Here is a 20,958-nt window from a genome sequence, read left to right on the forward strand (position 1 = left end):
GTGGAGGTGAGTCTAAGGCTACGGAAGCTTGCGGGTTCAGCGCATGCTCTGCATGCGCACGTATAAAGTTACACGCTTCTCCAGTTAGGGCTGGGCTTGGGAAGGAACCTGGCATCAAACTCGGGGCGGCCTTTGCCATGAAATACGACGGAGGATCAGTAGTCTGAGGCAACTTCAGTTCACGTTCTAGACTTGGGAAGGGTGTTGCTTTGTGATTAAGGCACCCGGGATACGGTTCTCCATTGCCTCACTGTATTTCACAACAGATAGATCAGGATGATAGATAGGAACTCGATGGGCCATACAGTGGCTGAGGACCTAAACCAGCACTTCCTTGACCCATGCCAACATTGTGTCCTGCAAAACCTGATTCCAAACACTGCCAGGTCATCAAAGGATAAGAAATAGAGTACTGTAATGCATTTGCCTGCACAGACCATCAGGCTAGCTTCAATGTGAAGCATCTTGCAGGAAGTGTGGAAATGCATGTTCTTAAAAGCAATTGCTTGGGAAAGGGTTAGGGTTAAGGCCAGGAAGGGCTTAATTTGAAACAGAGAAGCACAGTAATTAGGAAGATGATAGATCAGGTGACTCACTATATGACACCAGTCCTTTGATTTTACAGATGCATGATTGTCATACAATGAACTTATATTGATGTAAGTTGATGCAATAATGAAAAGGAAAGGATATCATAGGAGGCTTACATTTATGGCATAGAGACATGCTAGAATGGGTTTCTAGGGACCAAGGGTGTTTGGTAGAATGGTGGCTATCAGACAGTGGGCAACAGACTGCATAACGCTCACCACCACTAAAGAAAATCCCTTAAACAGAAAAAGGAAAAAGGCATACAAGATGGTATGAATACAAGGGGGCGGGGGAATGGCTCCTGGCCTGATCTGTGACTGTATCAAAGTAAGAACATGATGCCATCACAATGAAACAAATTATTCATGGAAAATGCAGAGATATTCTTGGAGGTTAAGATTGTATGGCCATGGGCCTTTGGCTACCCTGTAGCCTGTTTTGGGGATGAGTATGGAGGTATGTATATTCCATTTAATATGGCATTTACTATTTATTATTTTTATTATTTATTTTATTTGTCAGAGAATCTGGAACTGTAGTAACCGGAAGAACACAAGGAGTATGAGTGCATATAGAGATATACAAACTGGTGGAGCTGGGGAACAAGCACCCTGGGAGAGAGCTGTTAACATGAGGATTTAAATTTAACAGCAAGTCTCTAGTGTGACCATTCCTAATCTATACAAATGAAAGGGGATGGTAAAGAATAAGGCAACTGCTGCTAACACACCCTAGGCGCTATTTGCTCTTGTGCTTCATCTTTAGTTTAGGAATAGTGGAATATTCTCTGCTGCATTATCAGAGCTCTCTCTAGATGCCATAAAAGAAACAGAATTGTATGCTTTTACCTTCTTAAAAACTAGGGTAGGAATCTGTGAAACTCTCCTCCCAATGTTACCAAGCTTTGTTTCCATACTGACAATGCTGGCTGGGGGGACCTGGGAGTGCCCAAGGTTCATCTGCTGGTCAAGGAGACAGAAAACCAGCAGTTCTAAGTAGCCACTGCTATAAACCTGTAGATGGCCAATTCTATTATTTAGAAGTCAGTGGAATATATGGCTCTCAGTCAGTCCTAATTATACTCTAACATCTGGTTTGTGTTTTTAGTTAATCTATTCTACTGTAAGAACATAGGAGTACATCTGGATTGAACCAAGTGTCCATCCATTCCAGCAACAGTATCCAGCTATATGTTTTTAGGACAACCCACACATTGTTAGATTCCCCATCCCCAAGACTACATATTTCAATCTATCTTTGATACTTCTAATTTCCTTCGAAAGCTACTGGCCTTCACTGGTTCATGTAGCAGCAAATTCTATGTTTAAGTATATAGCCAATGAAAATTCTTCTTAGCTCTGTGTGTGTGTGTGTGTGTGTGTCCATCCATCCGTCTGTCTGTCTGCACCTTTGAGTCAATCTTGTCTCCTGGAAACTGCTTGGACAAGTCCATGCAGTCTTCTAGACAACTCTTTCAGAAGTGCTTTGCCATTGCCTTCTTTGTAGCACTGAGAAAGAGGGACTGGCCCAAAGTCACCCAGCTGGCTTCATGTCTAAGGCAAGACTAGAATTTAGAGTCTCCTGGTTTCTAGTCCAGTGTCTTTAACCACTACACAGAACTGGCTCTCCTTCATAGCATTATTAAGAGGAAGATCTCTAAAAATAATTGTCTGGATGGAAGGTATAGGTAGCTGTGTTGGCCCATGAGCAGCCAATCCAAAAACAGCAAAGGGGTCATAGCTATTTTTGGATCAGCTGAAGTAACACAATCATTCACAGTATTATAGCATTTTTGTTGCTTCAAATAAAGCAAGGGTAGGCAACATTATGCCCTTCAGGTGTTTAATACTACAGCTCCCACAACCTTTTATAATTGGTCACGTTGATTTGGGCAGATGGGAGCTGAAGTCCAAAACAAAATGGATATCAGGTTACCTTCTGCTATGGTAAAGATAGAACTCAGTTGTTTTTTTAATGACTAAATGCAGCTGTGTTATACAAAGTCAGCACAAGAGTTGTCTACTTTGACTGGGAGCAATTTTTCTGGTAGAGCTTTTATCATGTGTTTACCATGATATTTTCTACAAGAGATCTAACAGACCTTATGTGTAGCTGTGGTTCCTCTATGTTATTTTATTAATGCAAGACAGTATTCCTAAACCTGGTGCTTTTCAGATGTGCTGAACTAACTTGATAATGCCCAACTGACATGGAGGGGAATTACAGGATGGATCCAGTCTGAGAAAGGCTTATGCAATACATTGCTGTACTTCACTTGTGCAATCTATTTCTTCCTGGTGCACTGCTCTCTATTAATACTAGCAATACTTTCGTAATGATGGAAATGGAAAAATTGTAGCTGACAACCATTTGTGTTTTTCTCTCATTAACAGGAGGGGGGGGGGAATCAAAACATGTCCCTTGCAGACCCTTACTCTTCCAGCCACCTGGATTTCCTCATCCACAAATTCTCCTATATTTTTTTTAAAAAGCAAATGAGGGAGTTAAATTCTCCTTACAGAGCCCCAGGTTCTAAAAATATAAGACCTCTAATCCCAGTTTTGTGGATGTCTGGTTTACTTTATGGCATAACAATCCATAGCATTAAAACCATTCACAAGCTTGAGGAGCAGGGGCTAATAGATCGGTTAGGACAGAGCTATACAGAACCCTTTTTGACAAGCCCACACAATGAGAGGCATGTATGTTGGACTGCAAGAGCAGCAGCTTCCCCATACAGATGCCAACTGCCAAGTTCAGTTTTCCCAGATGCTTGTGGTGTGAGGAGACTGGAACTGCCACAACTCACCCACCCCTCCTTTCTGAGATGCAGAAGCTGACGCCAACAATGCCCACAAAATACATCTCTTGTGGCTGCAGGAAAAAACTGAACCAAAGGGCGGGGGAAGGAATCAGAGGGCAGCTGGAGGACACAGGGAAAGCACAAATGTAAAAATCCCACTAGCAAATGGAAGAGTGGAAGAAACACACATGCTTGGACCCTGTCCAGAGAGTGAAATGGGGAAAATCTAGAATCTATAGGAAGTGAGACCCAGATACTGAGGAACTGGGAGAAAATGAAGCAGAACGTATCTTCCTCAGTTCCCACTTCCCTCCATTCTATGCTGAATCCAGCTGGTTGAGTCAGCCAGACACAGCAAAACAACTCATTATTGTTATCTTCCCTCAGCTCAGCCTCCCACCTCATATACTGAAAGCCACTTATTAATTAACCACTATTAACTATTTATCTACACTCTGCAGTTGGGGAAATAAAAGCACATGAAGCTCTGCTCTCATGTAAGTCAGCAGAGGAGAATACATCATGGCCAAGCAGTGTTACATGCTCTCATAGCATGTTTGCATTGGCTCTTCTGTCTCCCGTAAAAGCAGCAATGTGCTTTTAAAACCCATAAAGCTGGCTTCGAGCATTTACAGCCAAGAAGCATACTTTCCCTCTGAAGAACCTGCCCATTCCCCATTGTCATTGGAAGCCATTTCTGCCATAAAAAGCTTAAATATCCTTCATATCATTGTAGCTTATGTCAGGTTTGTATCCAAAGATTTGATGTCAAGAAGGCAGGCAGGCTAGCCGTCCTGAAGAGGACAACCGCTACCCTCAGCATTTAAAGTAATATCACAGACTACCCATACAGATACATTTTCTATTCCATAAAACATGGAAGATTATAATTGCTAAACCTATATTGTAACTATCAAACCTGTCAGGATCATAATGCATTGGTTAAAAACTTTAATAAAGCTACTGGCAACTTCACTTATGCTTCTGCAAAATAAATGGCTTGAGGCTTGTATGCTTAGAACTGCAGTGAGACTACTTGATAAGCAGTGGGATACACCTCTGGATGGATAAGAAAGGAACAGCTAACATCCTGTTCCAATCAATGTTAATGCCCTACACATCTGCCCAAAATGCAGTACAACAGAACGTTGGTATGAAGCCCCATCATTTTCCCACAAGGCCTCCTTCTATTTGCTGAATATGTAAGGGGAAGCTGAAGGATTTCAGTGCTGTGGGAAAGGAAGCCAACATGCAAATATTAGATGCATAGATTTCAAGACAAACACATCAGCTTTTAGATTTGAAATACAGATACATGAGCAAATCTATTAAATGCATTTTAACACATATATTCCTTAAATGTTTATACTTCCTAAGGACTTGATGGACAAATGAAGTTTCAGTTACAGTACAGGAATTCAGCTTCTCAAAAATACAATATTGTCTGCTTACTAAAGACATGTATCAGGCCAGCACAGAATATCTAATTACATAGAGTCCTAATGACTTTGCAGACTGGAAAACAAGGGTCTTCTAATCACTTTAGGAACTCTAGCCTAAACCAAAATCTGACGACTTCTGCTCCATCAGGGCAGTTATTGTAATCTATGATGAAAGCATGCTGGCTCATCTTCCAACCTGCAGCTAAGCCTGCTTGCAGCTATTTTCCAGTTTGTCCAGCATTTTCTGAGCCAGACTCTCTGTGGGAGTGCATCAGGCAAACCCATTAACCAAGAGCTGCAATCCCAATGAGTAGAAGAGAGGCTTTCCCTGCCCTGTTTGCTGGAAGCAAAAGTAGGTTATAGTGTGTTGCAGGAACCTTTTTGTGCACTCAAGCATAGGGTGGGGGATATAATGGATCTGAGACACTGTCTGACAAGGAAATATAAAGCCAACCCCCTAATGTTTAGATAGAAGTAAAATGGGTGTTCATTTGCCAGCACTTTTCCTTGGAAAAATACTTGGTTCTTACAGGAATTGAATTCTATTTATTTGGGGTTTTTGTTTTTGTTTTTGTTTTGTTTTCTAAGTTCAGGAAATCTGCCTAGGAACTATCCAGAAATACTAGAATCAAATAACTAAATAATTGCTTCACAACTGACAAACTGCTGTCCCTCAGCGCCCCCTTGCGTAGTATAAGGATACTTATGTCCTCCCACACAAACTTGATGTAAACTGAGTTAATATATGTGAGAAGCAGAGTATTATGGTAAAGTTGGATCTGAATACAAATTCTTACTCGGGTATAAAACATACTGGGTAACTTTGGACAAGTCAGATCCAGTCAGATTTGGCCCACACTTTGCTAACAGCCTGCCTTAACTATTGCAACATGTATTATATGGATCTATCCTTGAAAAGTGTCTGGAAGTTGCAAGCAACTAGGCTGCTAAAAGATGCAAGGTACAAGGTTCATATGATGTCACCACAGAAAGATCTACCCTGGTTGCCAGATGATAACCATGCACAAATTAAGGTATTTGTATTGACTTTATAACGCCCTAAAATGATCAGGGCAACTATCTGAAGGACTGCTATTCCCTTTTCAAATCTGTCCAGTCGTCAGGATCTGCAGGAGAGGCACTTCTGAAGATGCTCCTGCTGTCAGAGGCTTGTCTATATCACACATAGGAGCAGGCCTTCTTTAACATTGGTCCAAGGGTGCAGAATGTACCATATTTAAGGAGTTTTGTCTGGACCCTTTTTCTGTGTTTGGAAAATCTCTAAAGATGCAACTTTTAATCAGCCTCTTAATTGTTAATTGGTTTTCATATTATAGCAGTACTTAATCTTTTAATATTAGTTAATCTTTTGTGTATTTTTGCAAACTTGTGAATTGCTGTGAGTACTTGTCTGAGGAGAAAAACAGTATAAATTGAATTAATGGATAAATAAATACATTCTTGCTCTGACCTACCTTATAGGTTGTTAAGATGATGAAATGTACATTATTTTGGGGGGTTTTTTAAAGTCAAAACCAAGATGCAACAGTGACAAATTTGAAGTGAAATAATACGTGGTGAATATCTCCTCCATGGTGATTTTATCCCTTTGCTCTGCTTCCTTCATTTATCACTCCAGCCTCCAGAGATCTGCATCTAAGAACCCTAAACTTAGTTTTTATGCACCTCTCTCTCACATAACACCATCAGGTTCACTGCACGTTCTTTTTAGTCCGATAAAATACTGCGCTGATATGGTTCCTGTGTAGAAAATGTATGGTTTTACTTTTCATAGCAGAAAAGGAGAAAGTAAAAGCAGGAGTTCATGATGTGTATACCATAAGATACTAGTGGATCATGGCACAACATTGCTGTTGGTTAGGAAGTTGTTGAAAACCTAAAGGCTTGCGCTACTGGGAGTAGCAGCACCATTTGCAAATTCATTAAACATCAGAAAAGGAAAGTCAGCATCTATCAGCCTCTCTGTATGTCCTTGTAACTTACACAACTATAGGCTTTTTATACATTCCAAACATATAGAGGTTTTTGTATATAGATTTTCCTTTGCAGATGCCCACACATCTGCTACATAAACATTCAGAGTAGCAGCACTGTGGCAACCATAGAGACTGAGTAACAGCATGAATCCACAGTGCAATTCTATGAAAGAACCTATTGTGTTAAGTAGGAGAGTTGAAGTTTGTGTGTGTGTGTGTGAGAGAGAGAGAGAGAGAGATGGAACTAACTTTTCAAAATAAAATATGAAACCAATTCCTTATAACAGTGGAGATAGGGAGCCATTGTTTAGACTGATTCTTCCTTTCCTCTCCTTCCACTACAATCACAAACTAAAATCTATACAGGGTACCAAGTTGAAAAAAAATGATCTTTGGAATTCCAAAGATCTGTATGAATAGGACCTCTGCCAATGGATGAGTCTGCTTCTAGACAGGAGTATCCTATAAATCCATTCACCAGCAATAGCCTCTGTCCTGTCAGTCTCAGGAGCCTCAATAAACAAAGGGTGAATAAAGCAAGGGTGTGGGAAACATCACAGTGACTGGACAAGACATGACAAGTTTCCTCTGGGTGCTGAATGGGCAGAGGAGCTGATGCACTGTTTCTTTTTAATATACTTCAGAGAGAAGGCCTTCTCTCTGCAGATCACAAGCTGAGGGAGATGCATCTCAAGTCAGAGCGACTGGAAGCAGTGACCTGGAACTCTGACTCTAGGAACCCGCTAGGCCTCTATGGGTCCTTACAGAACCTCAGGCTGTCATAATGAAGTGCCCCAAGATTATGAACTGAGAAGCGGGTGGCTCAGTTTGGGCCTCCCCTTGACCAGCTGGGGTAAGCTGGTAGCCCTGGTTTTCTAAGCCTCAGTCCTCTTAGGCAAAATGGGGACAGTAATACTTGAACTCCCTGCAGAACAAGGATTACTAAAACCACATACATGGAGTGCTTTGAACATAAAATATTAATTAGCATGCTATTTCTTTTAAAACTAAAGACTCCCACAATTTTCAGAAAAGGAATCTATTGCTCGCCTCACTCCGCCTGTTTGAAGATATTTGGCTTCTGAAGGGAAATGTGCTTCTTATAGAATTTATCCTTCCCTGCGTGAAGAAGCCGAGGGGGGTTTTATGCTCATTTAGCAGGCAGGGAAAACTGCCTAGGACTAGCCCAGGCAAGGCCCCTACCTAACTGACTGCAAACTGAAATGAACTCCTCGGTGCGACACAACTGGAGTGAAAAGAGAGAGGTCAAAGGGACATAAAAGATAAGCATTCCGGGATGTACTGTACTCCGAAGTTTGTGTTGCGGGGGGCGGGGGGGGGCTCTTTCCCAGAGAGGCGTTGGGTTTTGCTGCCGGCGGCAGGGAACTTCGCCAGCAGCGCCTGGCGCGTCCTTCATCCGCTCCGCAGTGACAACCCAAATGCCCTTCTCCGAGGGACGCACGACGGCTGCGATGCGATCTCCTACCTCGCCTCCCTAGAAGGCTCGAGATGCAGGCGGGCCGGCGGGCGGCGCGAGGAGGGAGGCGCTTGGGAGAGGACTGAGAAGCAACTTCCTCGAGTCACGGCGAATAAATACTGGGGCGGGCAGCAGGCGTTCACTTTCGACGTGCTGCGCGCGCCTAGACAACACAGAAAGCACCCAGCGGCTTCTGGGGGTTGCGGGGGAGTTGGTCGAAGGCTGCTCCCAGGAGGCCGGCTGGACGAGGCCGGGATTGGTCCTCTCAGGCAGCTGGGAAACTCCCCGTCTCTCTCTCCTCCTCCTCCTCCTCCCCCCGCTCCATTTCGTTTGTCGCTCCCAAGATCTGTCGACGGTAGACACCCACCCACAAACAAGAAAACAAACCCAGGGGCCATTAGAGGCTGCGTGCGCTGCACGGCGCTGCTGCAAGGTGCAGGCGGGCAAGCACGGAGAGGCAGATGGTTTAGGTTTTGCAAGCGAGTTCTTCCTCTTCGCCCAGCCTTGCCCAGCTGCAGCCACCAAAGGCTTCCTTTTCTACCCAGTGAAGTCGCGGCAGAAGCGGATGGGCGCTCGCGCTCTCTCCGTGTCTGCCTGCCTGCCTCCCTCCCGAGGCCTTTAGCCCAAACCACCCTGTTCTCCGCCAGCGTGTGAGTCACGCTCAGGGACTGACTAGCACAGAAGCCTTTCCCGCCCCGAGTGAGGCGGTCTGGTAATTATCCCCACTAGGGAGAACGGCACGAAGGAAGGGCGAGCCTGAATTCAGCATACTGTCCTTCTGGATAAATAAATTCCACCCCAGCCCAACCTGCTGTTCTCCAGGTGACCTGGGGCTACATAGCAGCCGAGTCCCAGCCAGCCTGGCGAACAGCAGCTGTGGGTGCTGAGTTCCCAACAGATTTAAGAGGACACCCTATGTTGAGGAGAATTGCACTACGTTTACAGCAGTGAGCTGAGGAATTGTCCTTGTACTGACCTCTGCACTCCAGCATATCTGTAAGAATATCTGAATGCAATGGGGCTGTTTTTTAAATGAAAACAAAAAGGGAAAGAATGGCCTTATAAAGCACCTTACACTGATCTTGCAAAGTGGAATGTCAGTTTGATGCAACCACAGACATATTGGTGCAAGAAATCCCAAATATGCAGCGTCTGAGGAATGGTTAAAGGGCTGGTCTGGCACAGAAGCTCCCTGAATGACTTCAAGCCTGTCACTCTCTCAGCCCAATCTACTTCACATGGTTGTTGTCATGGGAAAAACTGGAGGAGGCCATGCCATGTCTGACACCTTGAGCTCTTCAAAAGTGGGATATAAATCTAGCAGCATATCAAAGGACTGCTGACTTCACAGAACTGTAGAAAAGTTTAGAAGGGACCTTGGACATCATATAGTTCAACCCCTGCCCAGTGCAAGAATCCACTTTTGCAGCATCCCCTATAAATGCCCATCCAGCCTGTTTAAATACTGTATTTCTAACAAAAGAGTCTATCACCTTCAAAGGTACTCTGTTCCATAGTTGAACAGCTTCTACTGTTAAGAAATTCTTCCTGAAGTTCAATATAAATAATCATAATTAATAATACATGTATTAAATTTATATGCTGCCCAACTCCCAGCGACTATGTTCCTTGTCATTTAAATCCAGTATTTGACTTGTCTCCTGGAACAACACGGAACAAATATACTTTGCCTTCTACATGGCAGCCCTTCAGGTACTTGAAGACAGCTATCACGTCTCCCTGCAGAGTTCTCTTCTCTAGGCTAAACATGCCCCACACTTCCTCCTAAGTTTTTTCTTCCATGCCCAGAGATGAGTAATTTCTTTCCTGAAATACGGTGCTCAGAACTGGCCACAATATTTAGGTGCAGTCTGATCAACAAAGAATAGAGAAGTATGTTGACTTCTCAAGCGTGACGCTATATTTCTATTGATGCAGTTTAGGATTGCATTGCTTTTTTTTTTTCAGCTTCATTACACTGTCGCCTCATCTTCATTTTGTGATCAACCAAGATGCCCAGATCCTTTTCACACGCACTGCTGCCCATTCATGCCTATGATTTTTTTACCCAAATGAAGGATTTTACATTTGTCCTTGATGAAATTCATCTTGCTGGTTTCTACCAATTTTTCCAACTTGTCAGGATCTTCCTGAATCTTGACACTATCCTCTAAAGTGTTAACTATCCACTTATTTTGGTATCATCCACAGATTTGATAATCGTATTTTCTAGCCTTTCATCCAAGTCATTTATAAATATGTGGAACAGCACAGGGCCTAGAACAGAGCCCTGTTATGTGCCACTCAACACCTTCTAGCTTGATGCAGTGCCACTGATGTATAATCATTGGGTACAATTGTTCAACTAGTTCTAATCCATCTAATGGTAGTATAATCCACCCACATTTTCCCATCTTCACCACTAGGATTTCATGGGAGGCTTTTTCAATAAAAGAAGACTTAAGTAGTTTTGAGTAACAGTGGTTAAAGAGTGAATAGAAAAGCTATGGAATTTGGAGCAGTGAACTGTCAAACCTGAGTTAAGGTGGTCTCTCTCAAGCAAATTTACTTTTTCCTCCTATATCACCTTCTGACCTTTGAAACTTATTGGGTCTTCCTTCTAAGAAATCCTCACCTGATTTGTAAACTATGCCACTACTTCAGGTGCAACCCTAGATTCTAAAACACACATGAATCCCGAACAAATTCCAACAATGTTATAAACGTTTGATTTATCACTGTTTTCTGAATAAACAATTGGCTGGATTTATACAACTGACAAAACCACAAAGGCTAGGTTCACGCAGCTTGCCAAGTGATTATCAAACAAAATTATGGCTTAGGTCTTGTGTGAAACCAGCCATATTCTCTTTTTCCATGCCATTGCATCTACCGGCTAAGGTTAGTAACCCTAGAATACTACAGAAATGGTCCTTCAATAAGTCAGTGGAGAGGGAGGACACTAACTTTGAATTCCAAAAAAAGTTATAGGCATTACTGGGACAGGCAAAATGTATGAACCCTTATACAGATGTTAGTTGTGGCATTTCACATAAGATTTATTTCAAACATTTATATACTCTTTTTACAATATTCAGGGCAATTTTGCAAGCAGTCATAATCAATGTGATATGCTTGCCTTCTTAGGATAAGACTTTATGTCCTTTTTTGACATGAAATTGACATGAAATTGAATCTGCATTCTGTTCATTAAGTGGTACAAAAAATGTGGGGGTTTGCCTGATCAGAAAAAAGCAAATGAATTATGATACTAAATTTGGAGACAGAGTTTACTGAAAACCTATATGATATATATTTTATCATTTTTTTTCAAAGTATTGGTAAATCTACTGTGCTTTAAAAAACATCAAGTAAATGCTACTGTACTGTAGTTTTGGCTTAGCAGGCTGTGTGAACCCAGACTAAGTTCTGAGCATCTGAGATGAAGAAAGTATATGCACAAAATGAGGTACTAAAAATACTGGTCCACAAAAACAAGATAATAGCTCACCAGCCAGCAAGTTTGTATTAGTGCTCTGTACACATATCAGTGGCATCATAGAAATCTCTAGGCAAGAAATGCATTGCTGCCTTGAAACCTGAAGGCTATTTTGCCAGCTCTAAGCTACTAGAGAACTGATTACTTGTAGTTTGAGCATCCTAACACAGTGTTTTTCTATAGAGTGGTTAATAAGCTATGGTTAAACAAATAATCAGCCCAACATGTGAACTCATTTATTGTCTCAGCCCAGATGTCATGCCAAATAATGGCTCTCACTAACCACAAAGCTGGTTTAGTTCTACTAGTCTAATATTCCTACTTGTTGACCCAAATTCCTTCCAAGCTGAATGGGAGTCAAATCATTTTGGTGTTATACATCAAGTGTTCCAGTGTTTAAAATGCAAATCATGGATTAATCTTCCTGATATACTGCCAAATTGCATTCTTTCTTTTTTTCTTTAACCAAATCACAATTTCAGCCAGCTTGTCTATTTTCAACTTCTTTCTACTTAGCATTCTTGCATTCAGAGGTTAAGGCAGATCAAACTTACTGTTTAAAGCCTAAAAATGCTGCAAATATTACAATCACAGTTAGCAAACCCAGTTCAAACTATAATTTCCAGTGTTAATTTGCTGGCTGGTTGCAATCCATTTCTGGTCAGATCATGCCAAACCCTGATTAAAATCTCCCTGGCAAGGAATGAGGTAATGTGCTGCCCTTATTTTCTCATCTTCAAGTATAAAGAAATGCCTAATTGGGGCCACATTTTTTTAATAATTTGAATGTATACGTCTTACAAAATCTAAGAATTTAAACAGGAAACCTCATTCTGAACAAAAATAAACTCCATAAGATATGGCTTTATTTTCATTATTTATTTATTTAAATTTATTGGCTGCCAACTCCACTGGACTCCATTTTTATAATAGAGTTGAGGTTTTGGTTCAAAGAAGATAATTGTCACACCATTTTTTTCTCTGCTGTGATTCTGTTAGAGCATGGGTAAAAGATAAATATTAAACAGTTCTTTTTACTTGTGAACTGCCCAGAGTTGTTGGAAGTCAGACAGTGAACAAATTAAATAAATAAGAACTACATTTGCACTTTGTACTTGCTAATTGTGTGGCTTGTTTGGTTTTGCTTTAGCATGATGTATTCACACATCCAAATATGGTTTATTGAATAAATCGTGTCTTAAACCATGACTTAGCATGATGGGTGAATTCAGTCATGGTCCTGGGAACAAAATGCAACTTTTGGAGAAGTTAGCTGATCATTTTTAGAGTCATGATTGCCAAAATGTGGTTCAAAATGTGTATGCAATGTTTGCCAAAACAGCTGGCCAAGTAAAAATTAAGTTAGGGAGAGGCTTTCAGCACCATGGTTAATTTGCCATCCCTCCTCACGTCTAGAAAAACCAGAATAAATTATGAGAAATATTAAAATCATACAAATAAGGAAGGGTGCCAGTTTCTATTCTCTATCTGGTTTTGCATAATTCTACATTAAAGTGAATGAAAATTATATAATATTCAGCTTTTCTCAATACAGAATTTGGAGTTTTCTTATGGCACACATCTTTATATAGCTCCTGTCGTCTACTAGATATCACGTTTCTCACCAAAAGAATAGGCTAAAACAGCCAAACCCAGGAACATCTAATTCATAGTTCAAGTGATCTAGTTTTAGGAAGCACTGTTACTAATACTCTGAGTACTGAATTAAAAGCCTTGACCTGAAGAAAGAGTTTATCAATCACTTGCTGTCGCACTGGTTTTTCAAACCAGGGTGCATGCCCTATATAGCTTTACTGTACTCAGACAATGCTAAGGGCAAGGTCACAAGGTGATTTTCAGGGGTCAGATTCAAGATTTGAGAGGGGGGCATGTGGCCATCCTGGACAGGTTATTACGGACAGAAAAATAAAGCATTCTGTTATCATTGTATTTATTTCACCTAAGGATGAGAAGAGGAGCCTTGTGCAATTTCCTGCCTTATGGACCAAAACTCATAGCCATCATGGAGAATTGGGCACCTTTGCTGCTCTGACTTGGGTAGACTGACACCATGAGCTGAATCTGTAGCCATGCTAGTTGCAGAAATCATGAACTAGCCAACCGTGTTTTAGCTCAGCAAGTTCAGTAAACCCAGCCCATGACGTCAGTTTCTAGTTTACTGTATCACATGAATCCAGGAAACTGTGTTATTCTTAAGGTTGGCTAAGAACATAAGCAGTGCCCTGCTGGATCATACCCGTGGCCCATCTAGTCCAGGACAGACTCACAGTGGCCAACCAACTGCACAAGGAAACCCACTAGTCTCCCAGGAGACGGCCTTCAGAGATAGCCATACTGCCATGGATCCCCATGACTTTCATGAATTGGTCCAACTCTTCTGAAGCCAGACAAGCTGGTAGCCAGGTTAACCACGGGTAGGTATGTTAAGTGAACACAACCGTGATTAAGTTGCATTTAATGATGTGGGTTACTTATTGGGCTACACTGGTTTAACAAGTTACAGTTAACTGTATACATGCATTGTACCAAAACACAAATGATTATTTATAGATCCAATAGCTGAGTTCACGCAATACAATAAGACAAAATCAAACACAGTAGATTATGGCTTAATGTGATATGTTAACCTAGTCAATGAATAGCAGCCTGCTCATGAATTTGGAGGTATGCTAAGAACCAAATAGACTAACTCAGGAAGACCAGGATTTGCCTGGGACTGAGGCACAAGGTCAACAGCAGAGGATTCTAGAGCAAGAGCATTTAAAAAAACCAAGACTAAGCAGCAGCACCTTCAGAAATGAGGACTTTTGCTGGTGCTTGAAATGAGAAAAGGGATCTCCAGTCCAAGCTCACTCCCTTCTTCCTATGAAGGTGAAGAAGCTGGCTGAAAAGGTCTCATTAGCATACCCACCTCTTCCAGGGTGAAAGGGGTCCACTGAAAGTGCTTTTCATGAAGACTATGAAAATCCAGGAGCTGCAAAGCAAATGCATTTATTCTGCAAACTCATTCACCTTCTGTATGGGTTAGGGATGTGATCTCCCAGTTTTACCTGGGAGGCAGCTGAGAGAGCAGGACCCAGGGAAGAGACAGAGCACAGCCTCCCAGAATAGATTTTCATCTATGTTTCCCCAGAGCTGAAGGGTTGTCATTACCAATATCCTCATTTTTTATCCACAAACCCCAACCCTGTGTTCTGGATGCCCAAATACCTTAAGGGGTCTGTCTGTTCGAGCTCTACTGAAGCATCTTATTCTCAGCCTAATGTTCCTAACTGAGGACAGAGCTGTGCTTCCCATTTCTAATCAACTCTGGGTGAAGCCAATTCACGGTGAAAGGAACTTCCAAAAAGGAAAACACCCAATGCCTCACTTCAGGATCTCAAGAGAATTGCCGAGGTATCCTAAGCATTAGATAACACTAATTTATCTCTCTTGGTGCTTCGTTTCATTCAGGGGACCTCCAGAAGCCAAGATAACTTCCTGTAAGCCGCTCACTAACCTTCCAATTTTTTAGACGTCTTTCCGGATTCAGTAGGAATTTACTGTTTCTTAAGTGCTCTGATGGCTTGGGATTGGACTGCAGGAAGAAAAATGAGCACTCGAGGAGAACTTGCTTCAGAGGGAGCCCCCTCCATTTGAATCCCCCTTCTGTAAAAGTGGGGAGGGGGTGTTGTCGCCCCCGCTAGGGCTCCCGACTGGTTAAAACAATGTAATGGAAAGCAGAAAACGTGCCGAATCGTTCTGCCTTTGGGACCCAGGGGATTCCGAGCGGCGGCAGCTGCCGCAGGCAGGGCATGAAGGACGAGAGAATAAGGCGGGGGAAAAGTGATGGTGAAGCAAGGACTCCCAGGCTCCGCCTGGATCGGATCCGATCAACTCGGTGGGATCGTCTGGGGTTCCCCCCGCTCCCCCCCCCACGGCATACGTCCCGCACCTTCCGTGCCCGCTTACCTGGAGGAGGAAGGCTCTCCGGAGGCAGACGGGGTCCGGGGAGCCGGGCTGGAGGGCGGCGGCGAAGGATCCGACGGGGGTTCCCAGCCGTTTCCTCTCTTCCTTCCTCTCCGTCTCCGTCGGGGAGCAGGTGGCTGTTGAAGCCCTCGCGCTGATGTCACCAGGCTGCTGCTGCTGCTGCTGCTGCTTCTGTCTCCTCCCCAGCCCCATGCAGGAGGCAGAGGCGAAGGCAGGACGATGAATTATTTAAAGGTGCAGGAGCCTTGCAGGCAAAGGCGAGGGAGATCGCAAAGGGGGGGACTCCCGTTCCCCAGCCCGGTTACCGCCCGGCTCCCGCTGTACCCAGAAATGGGGACATGGGGAGATCCCTCCGGCTAAGGAGCGAGTCGGAGAGAGGGCAGAAAGGATCCTTAGCGATAGGGATTTCCCCCCCCTCCCCCTCCGCCGCCGCTTCGTACTCCAGGAGGTCACTAATGGGTCGATGTCACGCGGTTGGTTGCAGGCGGACGCATCATCCTGGGTACCTTAATGCACCCTGGGGAACCAACAGCCGCGAGCTCTTTTCCTGCAGCCCTCGGACGAGAACGCCAGCCCTGCCTCCCTCTCTCCCTCCCTCCCTCGGTCCCTGGGAAACCACGAAGGCTGCGAGCGTGCACGGGATCGTCTCCCTGGATAGAAGTAAACCCTACCGAAGTCAAGAGGATTTATTCCGGCGGTGGAAATACGCTTTAGATCGGACAGTATTAATTGTGCCTTGCGGATGGGGAACAAACCACACGAACTGAAAGAAATGCCCTGGACTCTCCTGAATCGGACTGAGGAACCTTGTCAACAAGCTACTCCAAGCTCACGATGTGGGGTCCTAAGTAGGACAAACATTGCCCCCCGCCTTTTTATAACAGTCTTTGACAGGAGCAGCTCCAAAAAGGACCGCGGTCCTATAATAATGGCAATGCACCACCGCTACCCTAGAGAAAGTACCATTTCTTGGGGAGGGGGGAGAGACTTCAAAGAGTATCCTGTTTCATGCCATTACTGTACAGCAGTATTTCTCAACCTTGGCAACTTGAAGACGTGTGGACTTCAACTCCCAGAATTCATGCTGGCTGGGGAATTCTGGGAGTTGAAGTCCACACTCTACAAGTTGCCAAGGTTGAGAAACACTGCTGCACAGAATACATAATGTCAGTCACCTGGTCAATCAAGTTGTCTGCTTTTCCTTTTTCAACTAAAAGTTGCTTGTATGCATTGCTGTTATTTCTTAGCTTCAGCCTTTAACAAATCCTGCAGCTTATCTGAGCAGCTGGGATTCTGTTGGTGCCTCTGCCTTTAGGAAGACCCTGCTTTAGCATCAGATTTAGCCATGCCATCTCAAGTCCTCCAAAATAAGGAATATTTTGTAAGAAGTTGTTAAATTGTGTACTACACCAGCACTACTGACATCACTTTCCTCAGGGATTTTTTCCCCTCAACTTCTAGTTAGTCATTTATACAGATGGCAGGTTAAACTAAATTTGCCTTTTTTGCTGTAATTAAAAAAAAAAAACTGGGACAAATTCTATTCTTTATTGACTTGAGAAGGAACACTGTATTTTAAATCTAAATCAGAAAGTAAAGAACAAAGGGCAAGTCGAGCTGAATCCTGGAAAGCCTTTGCAAGATTGGAACCTTAAACATAATTTCTGTGGGATCCCTGTCCAATAAGTAAGTTGGGTCTGCCTAGCAAAACTGGGGTCACCATATCTGGGATGCAAAAATCCAGACAACAATGGGTGGCAGCAGCAAAGAATTAGAGATTCTGTATCACTTTGCTGTCATCTGGTGGATGTCCAGCTGTTTGCAACCTGGCCCTAAGCAAAGCATCTAAGGTTGGTTTTGCTGTTCATGTTAACTGTCTAAGGAGGGAACCTGCAGCAGAAGGATGGCCTCCGTCAAGTCAGTCCCAAAGCAGAATGACCCCAAAACAAACTGGCCTAAACAAAATCAGTGGTACCATCATAAGTTTAAGGAAAACAACAGAAATGGTAGATGGGCCCACACATGCATAAGTGCTGCTTACTAATGGAAGTGCTACCGAGTCAATTAAAGAAAACATAAGACCATTAAATCCATAATCTAGAATGATCTGACATCATCACTAAAAGGAAGGGCTAGCATATGTACAAAAAATACAAAAACTGGGCTATTGGAGTGGCAAAAGCTAAATGAATGCTGCAGACAAATCAGATGACCACTGGATGGCAGCAAAGATAAACAGTAAACTCTTAACCCTTTGCAGCCACCTAGTGTTCCGCTGGATTCTTGCCACCCAGACCTGGGAGCCCTACAAACACTCAGAAGACAACTAGCTTCTGCCACACCATGCCAAGCAGAGGCTACTGGGGAGGGGAGACATCCAAGTTCCCAGTCATTTGTAGACTTGCCTTGGAATGTATACATTCAAAGTACATTCTTAATCATCTACTTTGGAGTCCTTGGGGTTCTCTGAGCTTGGTTCTTTTCTTGCAAATGTTTCATTACCCGGCTAGGTAACATCTTCAAGACTCCACAGTTCAACCCTGAACTACACATATTCGCCTCCACTGCAATCATCCACTTATTGAAAAAATAACTCAAAGATTTAGCAGCGATTCCAAAGTTGAAATATTAAAAACCCTATCCACCTATAGCTTTATCATCTAAAACGTGGCTGGCTGGGGAATTCTGGGAGTTGAACTCCAGACATCTTCAAGTTGCCAAGGTTGAGAAACACTGATTTAAAATGATGTATTATTCTGTTAAATAGCCAATCAGTCTGCAGCATTTCATAATCAAGATAGCCGATGCAGTTGTCCAATTGTGTTGGAGGAGGCTGGTTTTATAAGCTGCTTGTAGTGGCACAGTCTGATGTTGATCGTCTGCAGTTAGTCACTAGCAAAGGCAACTCAAGGGACAAACTGGGTGTTGGCTTTAATACATAAAAGCCCCAGTTTTTGTTCCCATAGCCAGACTTTTCCCTGTACTGGGTTACGATCAGTGTGGTTAGCTAGCTCTTACCAGGCCAAATCAGGATCATTTGCCTTGTCAGACAACAGAGGAAGGGGAAACAAAATGGAGAGAAGAGGGGGGAAATGCAAGAATTTCTTCATTTCTTTAAGCATGGTTAGCAGGCAGGTATGGGACAACAGCTTTGCACCAAAGAATACAAACTACATTCTCCAGATAAACATTCTTTCCTGCTCTGATAACCTCTGGGAATTGAATCCTGGGGGAACAAGTAAGCTGAGAATGGTGGGAGCTGTAGTCTAATGTATCTGGAAGGCAACACAGGTAGTCCTCGACTTACAACCACAGTTGGGACCAGAACTTCTATCACTAAGTGATGCAGTCATTAAGTGAGTCATGCCTGATTTTACCACCTTTTTTGTTGTGGTTGTTAAGCAAATCACTGTGGTTGTTAAACAAATCTGGCTTCCCCTGTTGACTTTGCTTGTCAGAAGCCCCCTGGGAAGATCACAAATGGTGATCATGTGAACCCCGGGATGCTATAACTGTCGTAAATACATGCCGGTTGCCAAGTGCCTGAATTTTGATTACATGACCGCAGGGATGCTGCAATGGTCGTAAGTGCAAGGACCAGTCATAAGTAACTTTTTTCAGCATCGTCATAACTTCAAACAGTCGTTAAATGAATGATCGTAAGTTGAGGACTACCTGTAGGCAGGAGAAAACATCTCTATGTAACTCATCACGCCCTCATATCTGGTAAAGAGGCTTTGGCGGGGGGGGGGGTTGAAGCCCCTCTTGTAGACATTAAATTTTTGAGGATGTAGACTTGCCCTCTTGGTAGTAACTCTCATGTTACATCGTGGAACTTCTGATGGAGGCTCACTTCGGCTATCTTTTAAGCAGCTTATGTAGCAATTTAAATGCTAGCTAAATTGCAGTCCTTTGCATGTTTATTTAACAGTAAGCCTTACAATGGGACATACTTTTGTGTAGTCATTCACAGAGTATACCTATGGAATGTTTTTTTTCCCCTTAAATATTGTTAGATTTGACTGTGGGTTGTTTTAATTCTGGTTTGTTTTGTTTTAACTGACTTTAGATGCTACCTCATGTGCTGGCTTTTGTAAAGAATTGCAATGCACAAATGCTAAATATAAAATAAATGCTTAACATTCTCCATTATAATTAGTAAATGTTGCTAAAACTTACAACAAATTCAGAATTAAAACTAAGTTGTTAGTCTGGACCTCAAAAGTTGCTTTGTAAAGAAATGAATAAATATCATTAGGATGATAAAAACCAGCAAATACAAAAACACGTTAAGCCTCTGAATGTGTGATAGATACCAGTTTATCTAGCAGCCACAGCTGTGAAAAAGGACTTGGATAATTAACCAAAATAATCAAACTGAACTAAAACTCTTTTTTTCCTTTGCTTTTCCTTTTCTTGCTCTCCATACAGCCTCTGATTATCATTTTTGTGGCTCTTGGAGCTGCCTCTTAACTACAATGGTTAAAAATAGGAAAGTAAATTTTCAACCATTTCAAGAAATCAGTGTCTGATAGCACCTTTTCCAGCTAACAAATTGTATTCAAAGACATAAGCTTTCTTCAGCTGAAGTGTTAGATAAAGTGGGCTGCATCTGATCGGATGAAGTGAACTGTAACCTTTTAATAACATTTGTTAGTTGGAAAAGGTGCTACCAGACTCCTGATGCTTTGCTACCATAGAACTACATGGCTCTACTGTGCCTACAACGTCTACCATTTTGAGGCAACTAATGTATTCAAACTGTAGCCTAACTCCTAAAATAGGAGTTTAAAATGTTTTTAAACATTAATAGTTTAAAATGTTTAAAATGTAGGAGAACCTCAACAACATCCCTCCCCAAACCCCAAGAAACATGCCCCCCAAATCCTGGCCTTGCTTTGACAGGTCATACATGGTCCTGCCTACTTGGCATCATTGCTCAGCCTTCTGCATCTCTTGGTACCTTCCCAAACATAATGGGGAGCACCTGTGACCCAAAATTGCTCAATGCTATGGCTAAATGAATTCTGAAATGTGAAGGATTTCCTTTCTTCCGTATCTCTTCCAGAGCAGGCTGCATTTTGGTGATGGACAGTTTGCAGTCCTGAGTTACACAAGCTCCTTAGTACTCCCCCGCCCCAAAAGTTACTGAACCAGCC

The 20,958-nt window shown here is 42.8% G+C and overlaps 1 protein-coding gene across 3 annotated transcripts in view; it reads right to left on the bottom strand.

Annotated features, from left to right (window-relative positions):
- The window catches only part of BAZ2A (bromodomain adjacent to zinc finger domain 2A), a 66,339-nt gene extending 50,108 nt beyond the window's left edge, over nt 1-16,231 (bottom strand). The window contains exons 1-2 of one of the 3 annotated variants that reach the window (XM_088138152.1): nt 15,782-16,231; nt 14,742-14,804 (exon numbers count right to left, since the gene is read on the bottom strand). The gene's annotated coding sequence lies outside the window, so the exon portion shown is untranslated. Of the gene's footprint in view, nt 1-8,319; nt 8,569-14,741; nt 14,805-15,781 lie in introns of those variants that run through there. The other 2 variants (XM_088138149.1, XM_088138151.1) reach the window with 2 other exon arrangements.
- Between the last annotated feature and the right edge of the window lie 4,727 nt (nt 16,232-20,958).

The sequence above is a fragment of the Python bivittatus genome, unplaced genomic scaffold (genome assembly GCF_059951505.1).
Source record: "Python bivittatus isolate LINGU-HERP-01145 unplaced genomic scaffold, Pbiv_v1 ctg000220_np1212, whole genome shotgun sequence".
Taxonomy (NCBI): Eukaryota; Metazoa; Chordata; class Lepidosauria; order Squamata; family Pythonidae; genus Python; species Python bivittatus.